Source organism: Callospermophilus lateralis, chromosome 7 (assembly GCF_048772815.1).
Source record: "Callospermophilus lateralis isolate mCalLat2 chromosome 7, mCalLat2.hap1, whole genome shotgun sequence".
Lineage (NCBI taxonomy): Eukaryota > Metazoa > Chordata > Mammalia > Rodentia > Sciuridae > Callospermophilus > Callospermophilus lateralis.
In genome coordinates, this window is record NC_135311.1 from 56,262,159 (window position 1) to 56,278,889 (window position 16,731).

Here is a 16,731-nt window from a genome sequence, read left to right on the forward strand (position 1 = left end):
TTGTTTTTCTGCTGTTAAGTTGTGTGAATTCCTTATAAGTTTTGAATATTAATCCCTCATTAGACGGTAACACCTTCTCCTACTCCAGAAAAGGCATGCTATTTAAAAAATTTTTATTTATCATTAGGATTTGTGTGATCCAATTGAAGTATTTTCTTATATGAAGCTACAAAGATTTTTATGAAATTGTAAGAAAGTAAGTATCACACCAACATTTGAGGACCTTCTACATGCCAAGTAGTGCTATGCTGTTTCTATGAAAGTTTTCATTAGAACAATTCTGGGTGATGAAAATTCAATGATAAATTTGACTATATCAAATATTTTTCTTTTCTTTTTATTTCTCATAATAAAAGAGGATACATTCTCCTGTCCAGCACCCATTCTCCTAACTGTCCTCTAAATTCCTTCCCTCTGACTTTCTCAGCACTGGATCTCCTCCATTATTCATCTTCAGCTTTTTCCCATTCTGGTTCTTTCCCACTCCTCCTACAGCACACTTAAGTCTCTTGGATGTTAAAATGAATTCCTTCCTTTATGTCGTATCCCATCTGGCTGCCACCCTGAATTCTCTCTTTATTACTGAAAGATTTCAGATGAGTTGTCTGTGTTCCCTGTCTTCATTTCCCATGGTCATCTGGCTTCCACCTTTTCACTGAAACTACACTCACCAGTGTTATCAGTGACTTCCTTGTTGGTAAATCCAGTGTGCCCTCTTTAGTTCTATCTTACCTGACCTCTCTGCCACACTTGATAATGTTGAGCAATTCGTTCTTAAAAATCTTTTTCTTTGGTTTTGGTGATAACCTAATCTTTGCTTCTTCCTCTGTTGACATTTTAGTGACCTCTGACTGCCCACCTTCTCCAATACCCAAAGTATTGGTGTTCCTTGGAGTTCTAGGATTTATTTTCCATTCCTTCTCTGTCCACTGTTCCCAAATGGCCTAATCCATTCCCATGTCTTCAGTGACCATTTACATGATTAGGACCTTCACATTTGTATTTTCAGTCCTGACCTCTTCTTTGAGTTCTAGCAAATGTCTGTCTGCCTACTAAACATTTCCAAATGAGCCACTCCAAAATCAGATCATTTTTCTCTCCCTAATCCCACTAGCAAAATGCATCAGTGAATAAATAAATAAAACAAAATATTCTTGTGTTCAGTTTTTCCCAATGAAGGATACTACCTTCTACCCACTTAAGCCAAATAAAGACACTTCTGGGGTTGACAGATTAATTTAACCTTAATGTTGCAATTAAAAGCCACAATTTTACTTGTTTTTGCCTCCTCCCCAAAGGTTTATTTTCTCTCTGTGTCCCAAGAAGCTACATCTCTTTTAACACAGAGATCATCATTAATGTTGAGGAACAAAATTCTCTTCTTACAAATTTGTCCATCGTTTTACTTTAGTGGACAAATTTAAGTGGACTTAGACCTACTACACATATTCTTCATACAGCAGCTTCTAAGATTTATTTTTGAAACACACTATAAACCAGAGACTGTTATGAATACTGTGCAATTTCATTTCATTTCTCCAGATACTTTCTCTGTTTCTTAGAGGAGAAAAATTGAAATATGGGGAGGTTAGAGAATGCGTCCAGTGTGAGTGACAGGAGGCAGATAGCAGAGGCAGTATCTGAACCTGGCTTTAACCTTTGCACAATGTTACCTGGCAAACATCTGCATTCCTCATAGCAGTTTTTTTAAATTATTTTTTGAATATTGACATAATACCTTTATTTTATTTATTTTTATGTGGTGCTGAGGATTGAACCCAGGGCCTTGCACGTGCTAAGAGAGAACTCTACTGCTAAGCCACAACCCCAGCAACCAGTTGTCTTTTTATTTTAATCACTCTTTTAAAAAGTTTGGAATACTTTGAATTACCAAGACATGATATAATTTGAAATGTGTGCCAAGAGTATGTTTTTGCATATTGTTCTGAGAATAATAGTGTAGTTTGCTGGTAGAATAAATAGTCACAAAATTTTGGTTCATAATTTTTATTCTATTTTAAATTACTTTTATTTTTAACATCTTTCTAAATTTTATTTTGACTGTTTTGAAATATAAACAATGGCCATAGCAACTTTATCTTCTGAATTCTTTGCTGATTTTACATCACATACATAAGCTGTATCATTTCATCTTATAAGTAACTAACTCACTTTCTGAGGTGCCTACATCAGAAGTTTATGGGAAACCATTTGAAGCAGAGTTTCTGCATCTGCCATGGACAACAAGGATGTTGTGGTTCCTGAGCCAGGGGAGAACTCATGAAGAAAATGTGGCATTTACCTCAGGTTTTCATACTGCCTTGACTGTATTTTCTGGAAGTACTGTAACTCAGGATGACTGCATATTTAGTGGAAGAAGATTCAGCACTTATCCCAACTCCAGATGAAGAGGGGAAAACTTCTGATAGTGAAGTTTACTTGAGTACAATCCCAATAGTGAAGAGAGATCAAGTATTACGTGGAACTGTCTCCCTGACCCAAAGATTTTTGATAGCGATTCAAGCAGTGTGGATATCACCTGGGCCCCATGAGGCAGTGACCCAGCTCTGAGAACTTTGCTATGTGTGGCTCAGGCTGGAGATGCACACAAAGGGAAAAATCTTGAAGCTGGTTATGCTGGAGCAGTTTTTGCAATACTACTCAAGGAAGCACAGAATTGGGTTCAAGAGCATCATTCAGAATACAGAGGGGACACTATGCTGTGGGATTTGAGAGTGAACTGCTTAATCCTGAAGAGCTGGTTCTATCCATTGATGGGAAGTGCTAGTAGGAGGCAGTATCCCAAAGAGAAGCTCAAGGAATATTGAGTTCTGAGCTTGATGCTGTGGAAAACCAGCTCATATATGCATCCTGGACATTCTGTTCCCTGAGGCAGTGTGATGATGACACTAGGCCTGAAATATCCCTCTTTGTCTTTGATAGTGCTTCTTCACATAAAATTTGTTTTATCACATGATAGTGTATTTAGGTGAGCTTTTACATTGAGAGTTCCAAGTTTCTTTTTCCAGCCTTGTACAAAGTAACAAAAGATTTGGTGATTCCACTTGCAAAAAGGTCAATAAAACAGGCAAAATTGAATATTATGTTCATGGCAAATTAAAACAAACAAACAAAAAATGATAATACTCAAGATAATGTCTGGGTGATGTGGTGCACACCTGCAGTCCCAGCTACTTGGGAGCTGAGGCAGGAGGATCTCAATTTCTAGGCCAGTTTGAGCAAGTTAGAACCTGCCTCAACATCCAATAGAAAAAGGGCTGGGCTTTTAGCTCAGTGGTAAAATGCTTGCCTGGTATGTGCAAAATGCTGGGTTAATTCTAGCACTCCCGAGCTCAACCATTCACAAATGTTTACCCTAGTGGGGGAAGAAACAGCCCTATGATTAAGGAGGGAGGAGGGATGTAATTTGCTGATTAACAATCTGTTAGTGATATATGGTTAGATAATATTTTATTTTATTCTTTTTCTTTTTCTTCTTTTTAAGTGTTAGGTTTAAACTGGCTGATTGTAAAGACATTTTAGAACAGCATAACATATATGGTTTACTAATTAATTTATTACTATTATTTGAAATTTGTTACAGTCAAAAGTAAAATCATACTTTATTTTTTACAAATTATTTCTAAAAATGTCGTAAATACTTGCTTCTTTAATTATTTCTGGTAAACATGTGTAACCATTGTTTTTTAAACTTTCCTTAGTAAACTCAAAATTCAATAAATGCTCATTTTCAACAGATAGTTGATTTGTTTTTTGCCTCTCTCTAGCAAATGATAGGGACCTAAGATTCCAATGGTGGGCTCAGCAAGAAATTCCCTCAGGCTAAGAGTTCAGTTAGTGTGGTCTAGGCTGGTGTAGTAGAGGTTATGTATCAAGTGGCATTTCAGGGATCCATGTGGACATAACCAGTACAGCAATGACTGAAGACTGGATTTGGCATATTTGAGACCAAGCAGAATGAAGGAGCAGTTGACCTTGTCAGGAGGTTAAGAGAACAAATAAAATACTTAGGATTATAGAAGCCTGATTGGGATGTCTTCATGCATCCCAATCCACAAGAAAAGGGATTTGCAAATATAAAAAGGGAAATAGTTGAAATCCCAAAGCATCAAAGAAGAACAATTAAATATCAGTGGGAACTCAAGGTTTTCAAGGTTTGCAATGTATGCTTACATGAGAATGCACAACAATGTATTAGTGTCTACATGTGTATATGTACAAGTTTGTCTCCCAGTAGGTTAAAGCCAGTAACTTCCCAATTAGCTATGAATCCTTCTCCAGTCTTGGATTCCATATACCATTCACCATTTAAAGAAAACAGTGTTCCTTTGAAACTGTCTAATCTAGATCTGGGGTAGGGAAAAGTACAAGATGACCTTGTAACATTTTGAGGCACCAAAAATAAGGAAGAATCCAAAAAGACATGAAGACATGTCAAAGGGACTTAGAAGATAGTGTAAAAAGATTCCTACAGACAAAATCCGGGAAATTTTCAGCATGAAAATAAATGATATATTATCAGCTACTTAAGTAAAATGAGAACCCAGAAGACTAAACTGATATAAATGAATAAACACATAGACAAGGGAAGGTTCTTCTTTACTATAGGATATCAAAGCAGAAGTGGTGGACTCACCACCTGGCAATCAAAATAGTAACTGATTCAGGAAAGAATTGTCAATAGACTCAAACTAGCTGTCAGCAATTATGTAGGAATTAGAACATTTCATGGTCTCCAGGAATCTCCTCAATTACTAACTTTACAATGGAAAAACTTTGTAGATACTATCCTAACCTAGTGGCCAAAGACCACATCACCAGTAGGGGGACAAATAAACACTGTGCATCTTCTAGTAAGATACAATGAAAAGAATCAATCATCATTTTGGATATTTATGACACAAATATATATCACAACTCTTATCATGAGAAATATTACAGAAACCCAAACTGAGCAAGCAACACTATACAAATTGGCTTATGCTCCTCAAGTGTCAAGGTCATGAATGAAAAGACCAAAAAAGTATTTCAGATGGAAGGAGACCAAAGAGATAAGACAACAAAATGCACCATGTGATCCCAGATTGGGATGCTTGAAGACAGTAGCATTATTGGGGCAATTACCAAAATGTGAATTCAATCTATGAGTTAGATGTTATCATATTAATGTCCGGAGTTTTATGTATACTATGGTTAAAAAGGAGTGTCACTGTTTAAGTACACACTCAAGTGATTAGAGGTAATGGAGCATTATGTCTTTAATTTTCAAATGATCCAAAAATATTTTGGATGGGATTATATTAAATCCATAAATGTAAGTTAAATGAATGTCTTTACAATATTGAGGCTTCTAATTTCTGATGTGGTCTAAAATTTTATCCATGAAGATATTTATACATTTCCATTCTTAAGCCCTTCTACTTTTCATTTCATTATTAAAGAGATCTTAATTTCTGTTAGTGGCCCATATCCAGGAATAAGAACAGACTACTCCATACTGATGGTGAATGAAACTTTGCCAAACTACAGATATTCACTGAATTGTCTACATATATATCCATACCAACACTGTACATTAAAAGTATTTTAAAATACTCATAAATTCTCCTGAAATTCTCAGCATGTAAAATAGGCCCATGAAAGGAAATACTTCTCATAAACATAAACAATATGCTTTGCACAAAGCATTCTGGTGGCCTGGCAGCTCTAACAGGAATCTTCATGATGCCCTTTCCCCTTGCTCACATCTGTTTCCAAGTGTCCTAAAACAACTTTCCAATGAACAATTTCTACCACATTATTGGTAGCAGGGCACTGTGTATGCTCTGGGTACTCTAGAAACATCAACCCTTCTCCAGAGACACTTTGCTTCAGTGCCTCCAGGAAGCTGGAACATTCAGGCTGAAGGCTCCAAGCTGAACAAAATCCCAGGAAGGACATGAAAGTGCAACTGTATTTGTGAGGTTTGACTGAGTTGTATCCACGCCTTAAAACTGAAGGAGTTTAAATTTAAGTAAGTTTTCTCACAGGATGATGAATAAGTTCTGGAAATGGACCCTTGAGTATAGTTGCAGAATTATGTGAATATATTTAGTGTTCCTGAACTGTACACTTCAAAATAGTTCAAATGGCTAATTTTATGTGTATTTTACAATGAAATCATCCAAAGATGCATTTTCTAACGTTCAGTGTTTCCTGCTATTATTTAGTAATCACATTCATTAAGAGCACTAACCACCCGGACATACTGGCACACACCTGTAATCCCATCGGGAGGCTGAGGCAGGAGAACTGAAAATTCAAGGCCAGCCTCAGCAGAAGCAAGGTGCTAAGGAATTCAGTGAGACCCTGTCTCTAAATAAATTACAAAATATGGTTGTGGATGTGGCTCAGTGGCCAAGTGCTTAAGAGTTCAACCTCTGGTACCCCCCCCCCCAAAAAAAGAAGCACTAATCAAAATTTGACAGCCTTGTATTTGAGATTTGGATCTGCTTGCTGCATCTCTGGAAACTAAAGGCATGTCAGTTAGCTAAGCCTCATTTTTCTCACCTGTAACACAGGAATTATAAAATGCTTACTTACCCATTATAGGTTGCTGTGAAATTTCAACTTGGTAAAGTCTAAATACACAAAAGAAGCTCAATTAATTCTAGCTCTGATTTTATTTTTAAGTTCAAACCAATATAATTCTTGTACTTTGTATAAGGAAGGCTAAAAAAATGGCTTTAGTATAAAAAACGCCATGTGTTCATTTCTCCTTAGTCCTTAATGTTATGGAGAACTATAAGACAACATGCCCTAAAACCCATTTCATATTATAGTCAAGTGATGAGCCCAGGTGTTGACCACTGAGTCAATAGTTAATAATCTTAAGGTATCATACTCCAAGAGGCAACAGTTTCAGAGAAGCCACAATTACTTGATGTACTTGAAATAATTAATATATTATAATGTGTGTATAAACCTGTACATATAATTTTTTATCAAGTATAATATGATCATACAAAAACATTGACTCACAATATAGTTCAAACATACAAAAGAAGGCTATTTTATTTTTGTCCCTTTTACATCGTATTTTAGGCAAGATGATGAAACCCAGAAAAAAACAGGAATGAATTAGTTTTTAAAAACTGGGTATTTAATAAGTGAAACAGATTCAGTAATCTACATTTCTCAAATTGCAAACAATGAGACTTACTATACTCTCAAAATAAACTTAAATAAATTACTTCTCCGTACTAATGACATCAACGTCATTAGTTGACACTGAAACATTGAGCTGCATCCGCAGTCCTATTCTTTTTTTTTTGGTCTGTTTTTTTTTTTAATTTTTTATTTTATTTTATTTTATTTTTTTCTTGGTTAGGATAGGAAAGGTAGCAGAATACAACAGTTACTATTATGGTATTATGTAAAAATGTGGATGTGTAACCGATGTGATTCTGCAATCTTTGTAATGTTTTGAATAACTGCAGTCCTATTCTGAATTTTATTTAGAGACAGTGTTGCTAAGCACCTCTCCAGTTCTAAGGCTAGCTTTGTACTTGAGATCCACCTGTCTCAGCCTCTGGAGCTACTGGGAATACAGGCATACATCCCTGTTCCTGGCCAAAAGGAATGGTTTTAACAAAACCCACGTGATCTCAAGAGAAAATAGATAGAAATATTCATATAACATTCTCATTTATATTAATTTATATTATTATTTTATTATATATACATATAATATATATAAATTATATATATATTAAATATATATATATAAATAATAAATACTAATATATAATTATATTATATATTACATAATTTATATAATAATATAAATTATATATAATATAAACTATATGTTATATATTCATATATCTATATATAATATATTTATATAAATTATATATATATAATATATGTATATACTTACATATAAATTATATTAATTTGTAAATATATATGTAAAGTATATATATGATATAAATCATATATTATATAAATTTTATGTGTATATATATATAAAAATATATATGATTTATAAATATTTAATAAAATCATTTATAATATATGAAATACATATTTTATATACACATATAATAATATATAAACAAAATATAAATATACATTATTATATTACATATAACATATTATTATCATATAATATATCTAAATTTATATTAAATTGTGTTATATTACTTATTGTAATGTAATTATATAATAATATAATTTCTATTATTAATAAGATAATGATATGATTATTATATTATTGTTTAATTTATATTAATATAATATATAAAATATATGGATTATATTATAATTATATATAAATGACTTATAATATATCATATATTGTAATTCTATAATATGTAATATATAATATATATAATACATAATACATAATATATTATATATAAATATAGTTTAAATTATATAGTTTAGTTATTTGGCTTTAGATGGTTTTAATGCTTCTGATAGTGTTTTTTCCCTTAGCTTTATCTGTATAAATTTTTATTTTTTGACAGTTCCAAACTTTTTAGTATTTTTTTTAATAACAAACGTTTATTGGTGTGACTTATGGTAGAAAAACACTCCTACACGAGATGTGCATGACCAAATCATTAAATAGAACATTTCTGAGGTGAACATACATCCTGACCCACATTTTTATATCAAGTTTTTAAGATAGCCAATTCCTTCTCTCTCTCCACCCCAACACATGTGAGCAACTGCTAATGGAAAGCAGTAAACAGCCACTTGGGCTATAGCATTTTCAACTCCACTCTGAGGTGAAGATTCCAAGTACATTCGAGATTTAAGTTCTCTCAATTGTCTCCTAATGAAAGTTCCTGAGTCCAGTATTTACAATATTACAGCACTAGCAGATCACTGTCTACAACTCTTTTCTTTCTGCTGTATCCTCTTCACCAGTCCAGGGAGGGTCTGCACTTCCATAGAGTTTGCTGATAATTGGCTGAACAATTTCTTCTAGTTCCTTCTGTTTAGCTTTGAAGTTTTCAATGTCAACATCTTGGTGGTTTTCCATCCATTTAATATTTTCCTCTACAGCTTTTTCAATGGTCTCATTATCTTCAGAGGAAACTTTGCCTCCCAACTTTTCTTTATCTCCAATCTGATACTTTAGAGAGTAGTGTAGCTTTCAAACTCATTCCTAGTATCAATGCACTCCTTGAGTCTTTTGTCTTCCTCAGCAAACTTCATATCAATTTCTTCAGTTGTCAGTCAATTTTGTTCCCTGTACACTTGTCTTCAGCTGTCTCCCAAAGAATACCATTCATATCTATCTCAAAAGTGACTTCAATCTGAGGGACCCCCTGGGGAGCAGGAGCAATTCCAGTGAGATAAAATCTACTCAGAAGGTGGGTGTCTTTTGTCAGGGCTTATTTACCTTCATAGACCTTGATTGGAATGGTAGGTTTATTATCAGAAGCTGTAGAAACAATCTGAGACTTCTTGGTGGGTACCACATTGTTCCTTGGTATCAGCTTGGTCATGACACCTCCCACAGTTTCAATTCCAAGTGTCAGGGGACATACTTCAAAAAGTATTAGGTCACCTGTATCTTGATCACTGGAGCGTACACTAGCCTGGACAGTAGCACCATATACACCAGCCTCATCTGGGTTTATGCCACAGGACGGCTCTTTACCATTGAAGAACTCTTTAACAAGTTGCAGAATCTTTGGAATTTGAGTAGAGCCACACACAAGAACAATCTCATCAACATCAGACTTCTTCAAGTCAGAATCCTCCAGTACTTTCTGAACAGGCTTCATGGTAGACTGAAACAGTCCATGTTTACTTCTTCAAATTTTGCCCAAGTCAGGGTTTCAGAAAAGTCTTCTCCTTCACAGAAGGAATCAATTTCAATTCTTGCTTGATGTTGAGAAGACAGGGCCTGCTGGGCCTTTTCTACTTCATGCCAGAGATCCTGCACAGCTTTGTTTTCTTTCCTAACATCTTTGCCAGTCTTCTTTTGTACAGCTTGACCCATAACATGCTGGTCAAAGTCTTTTCCACCCCATGAGTATCAGTATTAGTGACCATGACTTCGAAGACACCATTGTCAATGGTGAGAAGAAGCACATCAGAGGTTCCACCACCCCGATGAAACATCAGGATGTTCTTATCTCCCTCCCTCTTTTCCAGGCCATAAGTAATAGCATCTGCTGTAGGCTCATTGATGATCCTCATAACATTCAGGACAGCAATAGTTCTAGCATGTCTGGTTGCTTGCTGCTGGTCATCATTAAAATAGGCTGGTACAGTAACAACTGCATGGGTAAATTTCTTTCCCAAGTAAGCCTCAGCAGTCTCTTTCATTTTAGTGAGAACCATAGCAGAAATTTCTTATCGAGCAAATGTCTTAGTTTGCCCACCTCCAATATCAACCTGAATGTATGGTTTGGTTTTTTTTTTTTTTTCAACCACCTTGAAAGGCAAGAACTTGATGTCTTGCTGCACAGACAGGTCATTCCAAGTGCAGACAAGAGCCCCTTGGTGTCAAAGACTCTGTTCTCAGGATTGAAGGTGAGCTGATTCTTGGATGCATCGCTGATCAGACATTCCCCTACAGGGGTGAAGGTCACATAAGATGGAATGATGAATTTTCCCTGATCATTGGAGATGATCTCCACATGGCCATTCTTGAACACCCCGATGTAACAATAAGTGGTCCCCAGGTCGATGCCAACCACGGTACCCATGTCCTCCTTCTTGTCCTCATCCTCAGCCAGGGCTGCTATGCAGCACCCCAGCTACCAGAGAGAGCTTCATCTTGCCATAGCTGTTGGCCTCTTGCTCTCAGTCAGCAGCCAGAGAAAGAGACAGCAAGAAGAACCAGGCAATCCAGCAACAGGCCGCAGCTAAGAGCAGAGAGGTTACGGGTCTGTCACACTGAGACACCTCAACTCTGTCTATCTGTGTTGTCTCTGCCAATGTTACAGTCTGTAAACAAGTCTGGATGGCGCCTGGCAAAATGCCAGAGGGAGTGGTTTGTGAAGTAACTCCAGTGAGCCATTAAGTGTGGAGATTCCTTATTGGTTGACTACTGTATCTAGTTTATGTTAATTAGGCTGTGTGGAATGTATAAATACCGCTCCTGTCCTACAATAAACGGCTCCCATTCCTTCTGTATCAACGTACACAAGTAGTTTGTCACCCCCCGGTTATTTTGCTGCAGCCAAACTGCGGCATGCCAATGTCTCAAACTTTTTAGTATTGAAGTGCATTTTATTTCTACAATTGTATTGACTACCATATGTAAAAATTGACAAGTAGTTAAATATAGATTCACAAGCATTTTGGCCACTATGTAAATATTAAAAAGTTAAGTGAATTGCCAATGCTTCCAAACATACTATAACAGCACAAGTGGTCAAAGATGCACTAGAACGTTATGTGTGAAGAAATGTATTCATACCCAATCAACATTTTTCAGGTACTTGCATTCAGAAGCATTTTATGAATCAGCACCAGATTTGCTCCAAAAAAAAAACTCATTTTCCCCTATTGCCCCTATTTGTTGAGAACAATACCATACATTAAGGATTCATTTACGTGGATCATTATATAGAGAAAATCATTTGAAATTTAAAATTATAATACTTATTTTATGCACAACTTCAAAACCACAGAATTTAAAGACAATACCAGTGAGGCACTATCATTCTATATGACTAAAACACTACCATTCTATATGACTAGCAAACACAATACAAAGCCAAAAGGCAAAATACACACTTTGGCCATCCTATACAAAAGGGTTCTGTCACAACATTCTTTCCTAAAATAAACACAATACCAAAAAATGAAACAAGAAAAAGAAAAACTGAATTTTGACAACCCTACACAATCTGTGGCATTTCAATTTCAAGGTCTTATAACTCTTCAATTTCTTTGAGCCTGAGTCCTTGGCACATTGGATTCATGTCAGGCAGGCCAACCTCCTCACAGTTCTCTTTAGGCTCAGCAGCTGCCTTCAAAGCATAAGCTGATGTGCTGTCTGCCTCTGGAACAGATTGCTCCACATGACTCAGGGGAGTAAGAGCTGTGCTAGGAGACACTGCTGCTGAAGGTGAAGCTGGTCCCTCCTCAGTTCCCCTGACTTTGCTGGTCAGGGTAGGTGGTTTGTAAAATGTTGTCCCAAGATGGGGCTGCAGTATTCTGGGTGCTCTTGCAGGAGCAAGATGGTGAGAATGAGAGGAATGTCTATCTGATGCCTCTCTTGCTGAACTGGCTGGCGTGTTGGGCTGTGTGGCATCGCTGGAATGGTCACCACTAACCCTGAAGTTCATTGTGATTTTTTCCTGGAGTGCACTTGGCACAATCACTGCACTCATGCCAGTTAAGTTCTTTGGTTCACATTGTTGTTCTTGAGTTTTTTGTGTAATCTGCTGATCAAAGCCATTAAATTGGAAACCAGCAGTAGTAGGGGTATCTTTTCTATTAAGTACTTCAAAAGTAAGATTCTGGCAAAACTTGTCTGAATTCACATTTCCCACATTTCTTCTGTTTCTCTCATTTGGAGAGCTTGCAATATGGAACCTATCTATAGGCAAATGGAAATGTCTGATCTTGGTGCTTGGCATAGGCCTCTGTATATCATTTGTTGCCACATCAGATTTCAGACTAAGTGGTTTTGTGGTTTTACACATATCATCCATCTTTTGGGATGATGATTCAAGTTGTTTGTTATCTGAAAAAGAAGAGTTTTTTTTTTTTAATTTCATGGAGCTTGGTTAATAAGGAAGTGTGGTTATTTATAAATGGGCACTCTCTCAAAAAATATAGCCTTACATGTTTTTTCCTACATGATATTCTCAGTCATCTATGCAGAGGAATTAAAAATCCATACAGTATTAAAGGCTCATTTTGAATTAAATCTTTACTTTTTAAAATTTATCTAAATCAATAGAACAATTAGCTACAAAGCACATAAAATTTAAAAAATAACACTTTCTGAAGTACCTTGTTTTAATATACTTACTACCCATGAATGATTACTTTCTGGGTTAGAACATTCCTGATTTCAATAGGCAGACAATGATAACTCTAGAACAGTAACACTATTCTGTACACCAACCAAATTCATGTCGTGAATCCCAAGGACTTTTCTTGTCAATCAATCTGCTTCACAGATACATTCTTTCCATACTGAGGGCAACACACCAGAGAGGACTTGGATGCTCTCCCAGCTGATCCACCAATACATGGCAACATTCTCTGGTCAAAGGAAGGTTGAAGAGCTGTCAAAATTGCCATTGTGCTACTGGTCCTGAAGACTCCAGATTTAACTCCTTCTCTTTCTCCTCTAGTCTGGTACCAAGGTCCCTGTTTTCTCACCTAGAACCCTAGCTCCTCACACTCTGTCTTTGCTGAATGTACCCCAGAAGCTCCTGTTACTAGAAAGGTGCAGCCCTGTGGCCATGATCCTCATCTCCCTCCTGGGAAACCTCAGACAACTGTGTGCCTTGCCAGTGGTCTGATGGCTTTCCAATGGCCATGTTCATAGCCTAAAGTCCTCATCCCTGCCACCTGGTCCTTCTCCCATATCCTTGGGCAGTGGTTTTCAGACAGGTGCATACCAGCATCACTTGCAAGTCATCATCTCATCTGACATTCGTCTTCACCTGAGGCTGCTGGCCTCTCTTCTCTGGTTCCCAGGCAGTGCTCACATGATTTTCTGCCCTGGACCCTTCTCCACATTGATAGAAGGGAGCTGAGGCATTGTGATTGGATGGTAAACACCAGAACATATTTACATTCCTGCAGAACTTCTAGCACCATGAAGAGTGCAGGCTCTGCAGCCAGCTGCCTGGGTGCTGGCTCAACTCCTGCTCCAGTTCTGCCCTGGGAAAATCTAGTGCACTAGCCCTACCTGCCTTCTTGTGTCAAGACCAATTCCTATGTGGATATATGTTGACATGTGGTGTTAATGATCTACTAAATAAAAGGCTCAGAATTACCTGGTATGTGATGAAAACTTCAAATATTTTAAAATTATTTATTGTTATTACTATACCTACCTGGAAATCCAATTTGCTTTGACTGAAAAACAAGGTTACATTTAGGAATGATACAGGATGAGGTTCAAATCCTAAATCAACAATAATTTAGGGACATGACCCTTGGCATTATTTACCTTCCTGAGACTGTTAGCTATGGCTTAAATGAGGCCAAGATTGATAACATAGAAGTGCTAATAAGATCAAATCATTGGGCCTGGGGATGTGGCTCAAGCAGTAGCGCGCTCGCCTGGCATGCGTGTGGCCCTGGTTTGATCCTCAGCACCACATACAAACAAAAGATATTGTATCTGCCGATAACTAAAAAAAATAAATATTAAAGTTCTCTCTCTCTCTCTTAAAAAAAAAAAAAAGATCAAATCAGATAAATGGAATCAGTGAGTTCAGTGCTTTTTTTCACAGAGGTAATGCACTGTCTTTGTTTTCAGACTTTCTCAGGCTACACTCATTGATATTTCATTAATTTAATATATCAAATTTAGCATATATTGCTATATGTTGAAAAATTTGGATTTAGCTCTACTGAAGCAGTAATGAATGGAAGGTTTTCAACCCCCTTACCAGAAACCATTCACTAATATAAAATAATCAAAAAACAGTGAACAAAAAGACTGGAGCCAAGAAAATGGAAAACATGTGTGCTTAATGTGCTAAAGTTAGGCCACAGGTAAAGGGACATCAAAAAACTTTAGGAGTATATTTTTTTGAGTTTCAGAAGTATAGCTTTTTTCTCCTTTGACTTTAATTGATGACAAAGAAGTAAAGGTGAAAACAAATTCCAGAAAGAGAACAGAAATAATTTATTAATTTCAAAATATCTTTCACAAGAAATAAACAAAGCATGATATTCATTTAAAAGACGTTCATTAAACTTTCTCAATGGCTAGCAAAGTTTACTAATAAAACCTTAAATTTTGAACCAACCTCAACTTAATTTACCTTTTTTTTTAAAGAATGAGAATTGTAAATGGATACAATATTTTTATCTTTATTTTTTTGTTTTTATATGGTTCTGAGGATCCAACTCATGGCCTCACACATGCTGAGGCAAGCGTTTTACCACTGAGCTACAAGCCCAGCAATCACCTTGGATTTTAATCATGACTTCTTGGCAAGGTTTGAAATATGCAAACATATATGTTACATGACCACTCACCAATGAGTCATGCATTCCATTTTTCCAATGCATTTTGCTTGCATTCTGATTCCTCAAATGATGTAGCCAATTCAAAATTTTCAATTTCAATATCTGCAGTGTGGCTATCCTATTGATACAAGAAAAGTTTTAAACTAAAAGCAAAACACATCTCAAAACAAACAGTTCAAAGACTATTAACTTGTTAACATAAACATCACAAATTTAATGCAATTCTATAATGGTCAAAACTCACTTGCTTTGTAGAAAAATATTGTGACTTTGTGGAATGTTCTGTTGATATTATGGGTTTGGAAGGAGGGCTTTTACCCACTCGAGGTTCAACAACATAAGTACTACATGGAACATTTTGTGACTCTAGCGACCCATCGAAGATCATCTGTGTGTTGGTAATGAGGAACTCTACCAACAGGGCCTGATTGGCATATGCAGCATTGGAGGAGGAGATGGTATCAGGAGTGTTTGTAGGCCTGGGCCTCATGAGACAGGGTCCAAATATCACCCCAAGTTTTTTGAGTCCATCAGCTTTTCTTTAGAATGTTCTACAACCCTGAAAAGAAGAATACATCAAACGTATGAGATTTGCCTAATAGAGGTCTTTAATGGTAGTTTACTATGACTTGAGAAGGGTTAAGAAAACTCAGGCTGTAGAAGACTAGAAAGGGTTTGTCAAGGGTCAAGTTTGGTGGGTCTAGGGAAAGAATTCTTTGTTTCATTATGATACTTACCACACACCAAACTGAGTTTCAAGGCACTATATTAGGATAAAATGCATGTAAGTAGAAGGAACTACTGAACTCTTAGTAGCAGAAGAAAGAAAAATACCCCTAAAAATTGCTCCATCTTTGTATGTGGGATATACTCCCCATTTCTTATACTGGAAACTGAAAAAGCACTGTCAATTTCTCTCTCACTGCCCAGTTAGTTTTCTTTCTTTCTTTTTTTTTTAATAATTTTTACCTAGAGATGGACACATACCTTTATTTTATTTATTTATTTTTATGCAGTGCTGAGTATTAAACCCAGTATCTAATATGTGCTAGGCAAGTGTTTTTAAACTAGCCACACTCCCAGCCACCACAGCTAGTTTTCTAGCCTAGATGACTCTTTCTCATGAACATCTCTCTATTCTATGGCCACCATCAATTTTCTGGTTTTACTTCAAACACTCTCAGCTTGTTATTTCTATGACTATCCAAGGAAATCTCTCTTTGCACTGTTTAGCTATCAGGATGATACTAGCTTTATGTGTATGGGTAAAGAAGCTGCATATATATATATATATATATATATATATATATATATATATATATATATATATATATATATATATATTGAATGTGGTAGTTTTGCTATTTGTCTTTCAGAGAATTCATCACTGATGTATAGAAATGCATTTAATTTATGGGTATTGATTTTATATCCTGCTACTTTGCCAAATTCATTTATTATTCTAGAAGTTTTCTGGTGGAGTTTTTTTGATCATCCAACTATAAAATTATATCATTGGCAAAGAAT

The 16,731-nt window shown here is 36.0% G+C and overlaps 1 pseudogene; it reads right to left on the minus strand.

Annotated features, from left to right (window-relative positions):
• Positions 1-8,902: 8,902 nt before the first annotated feature.
• On the minus strand, positions 8,903-12,371 carry LOC143404295 (endoplasmic reticulum chaperone BiP pseudogene; annotated as a pseudogene).
• Between the last annotated feature and the right edge of the window lie 4,360 nt (positions 12,372-16,731).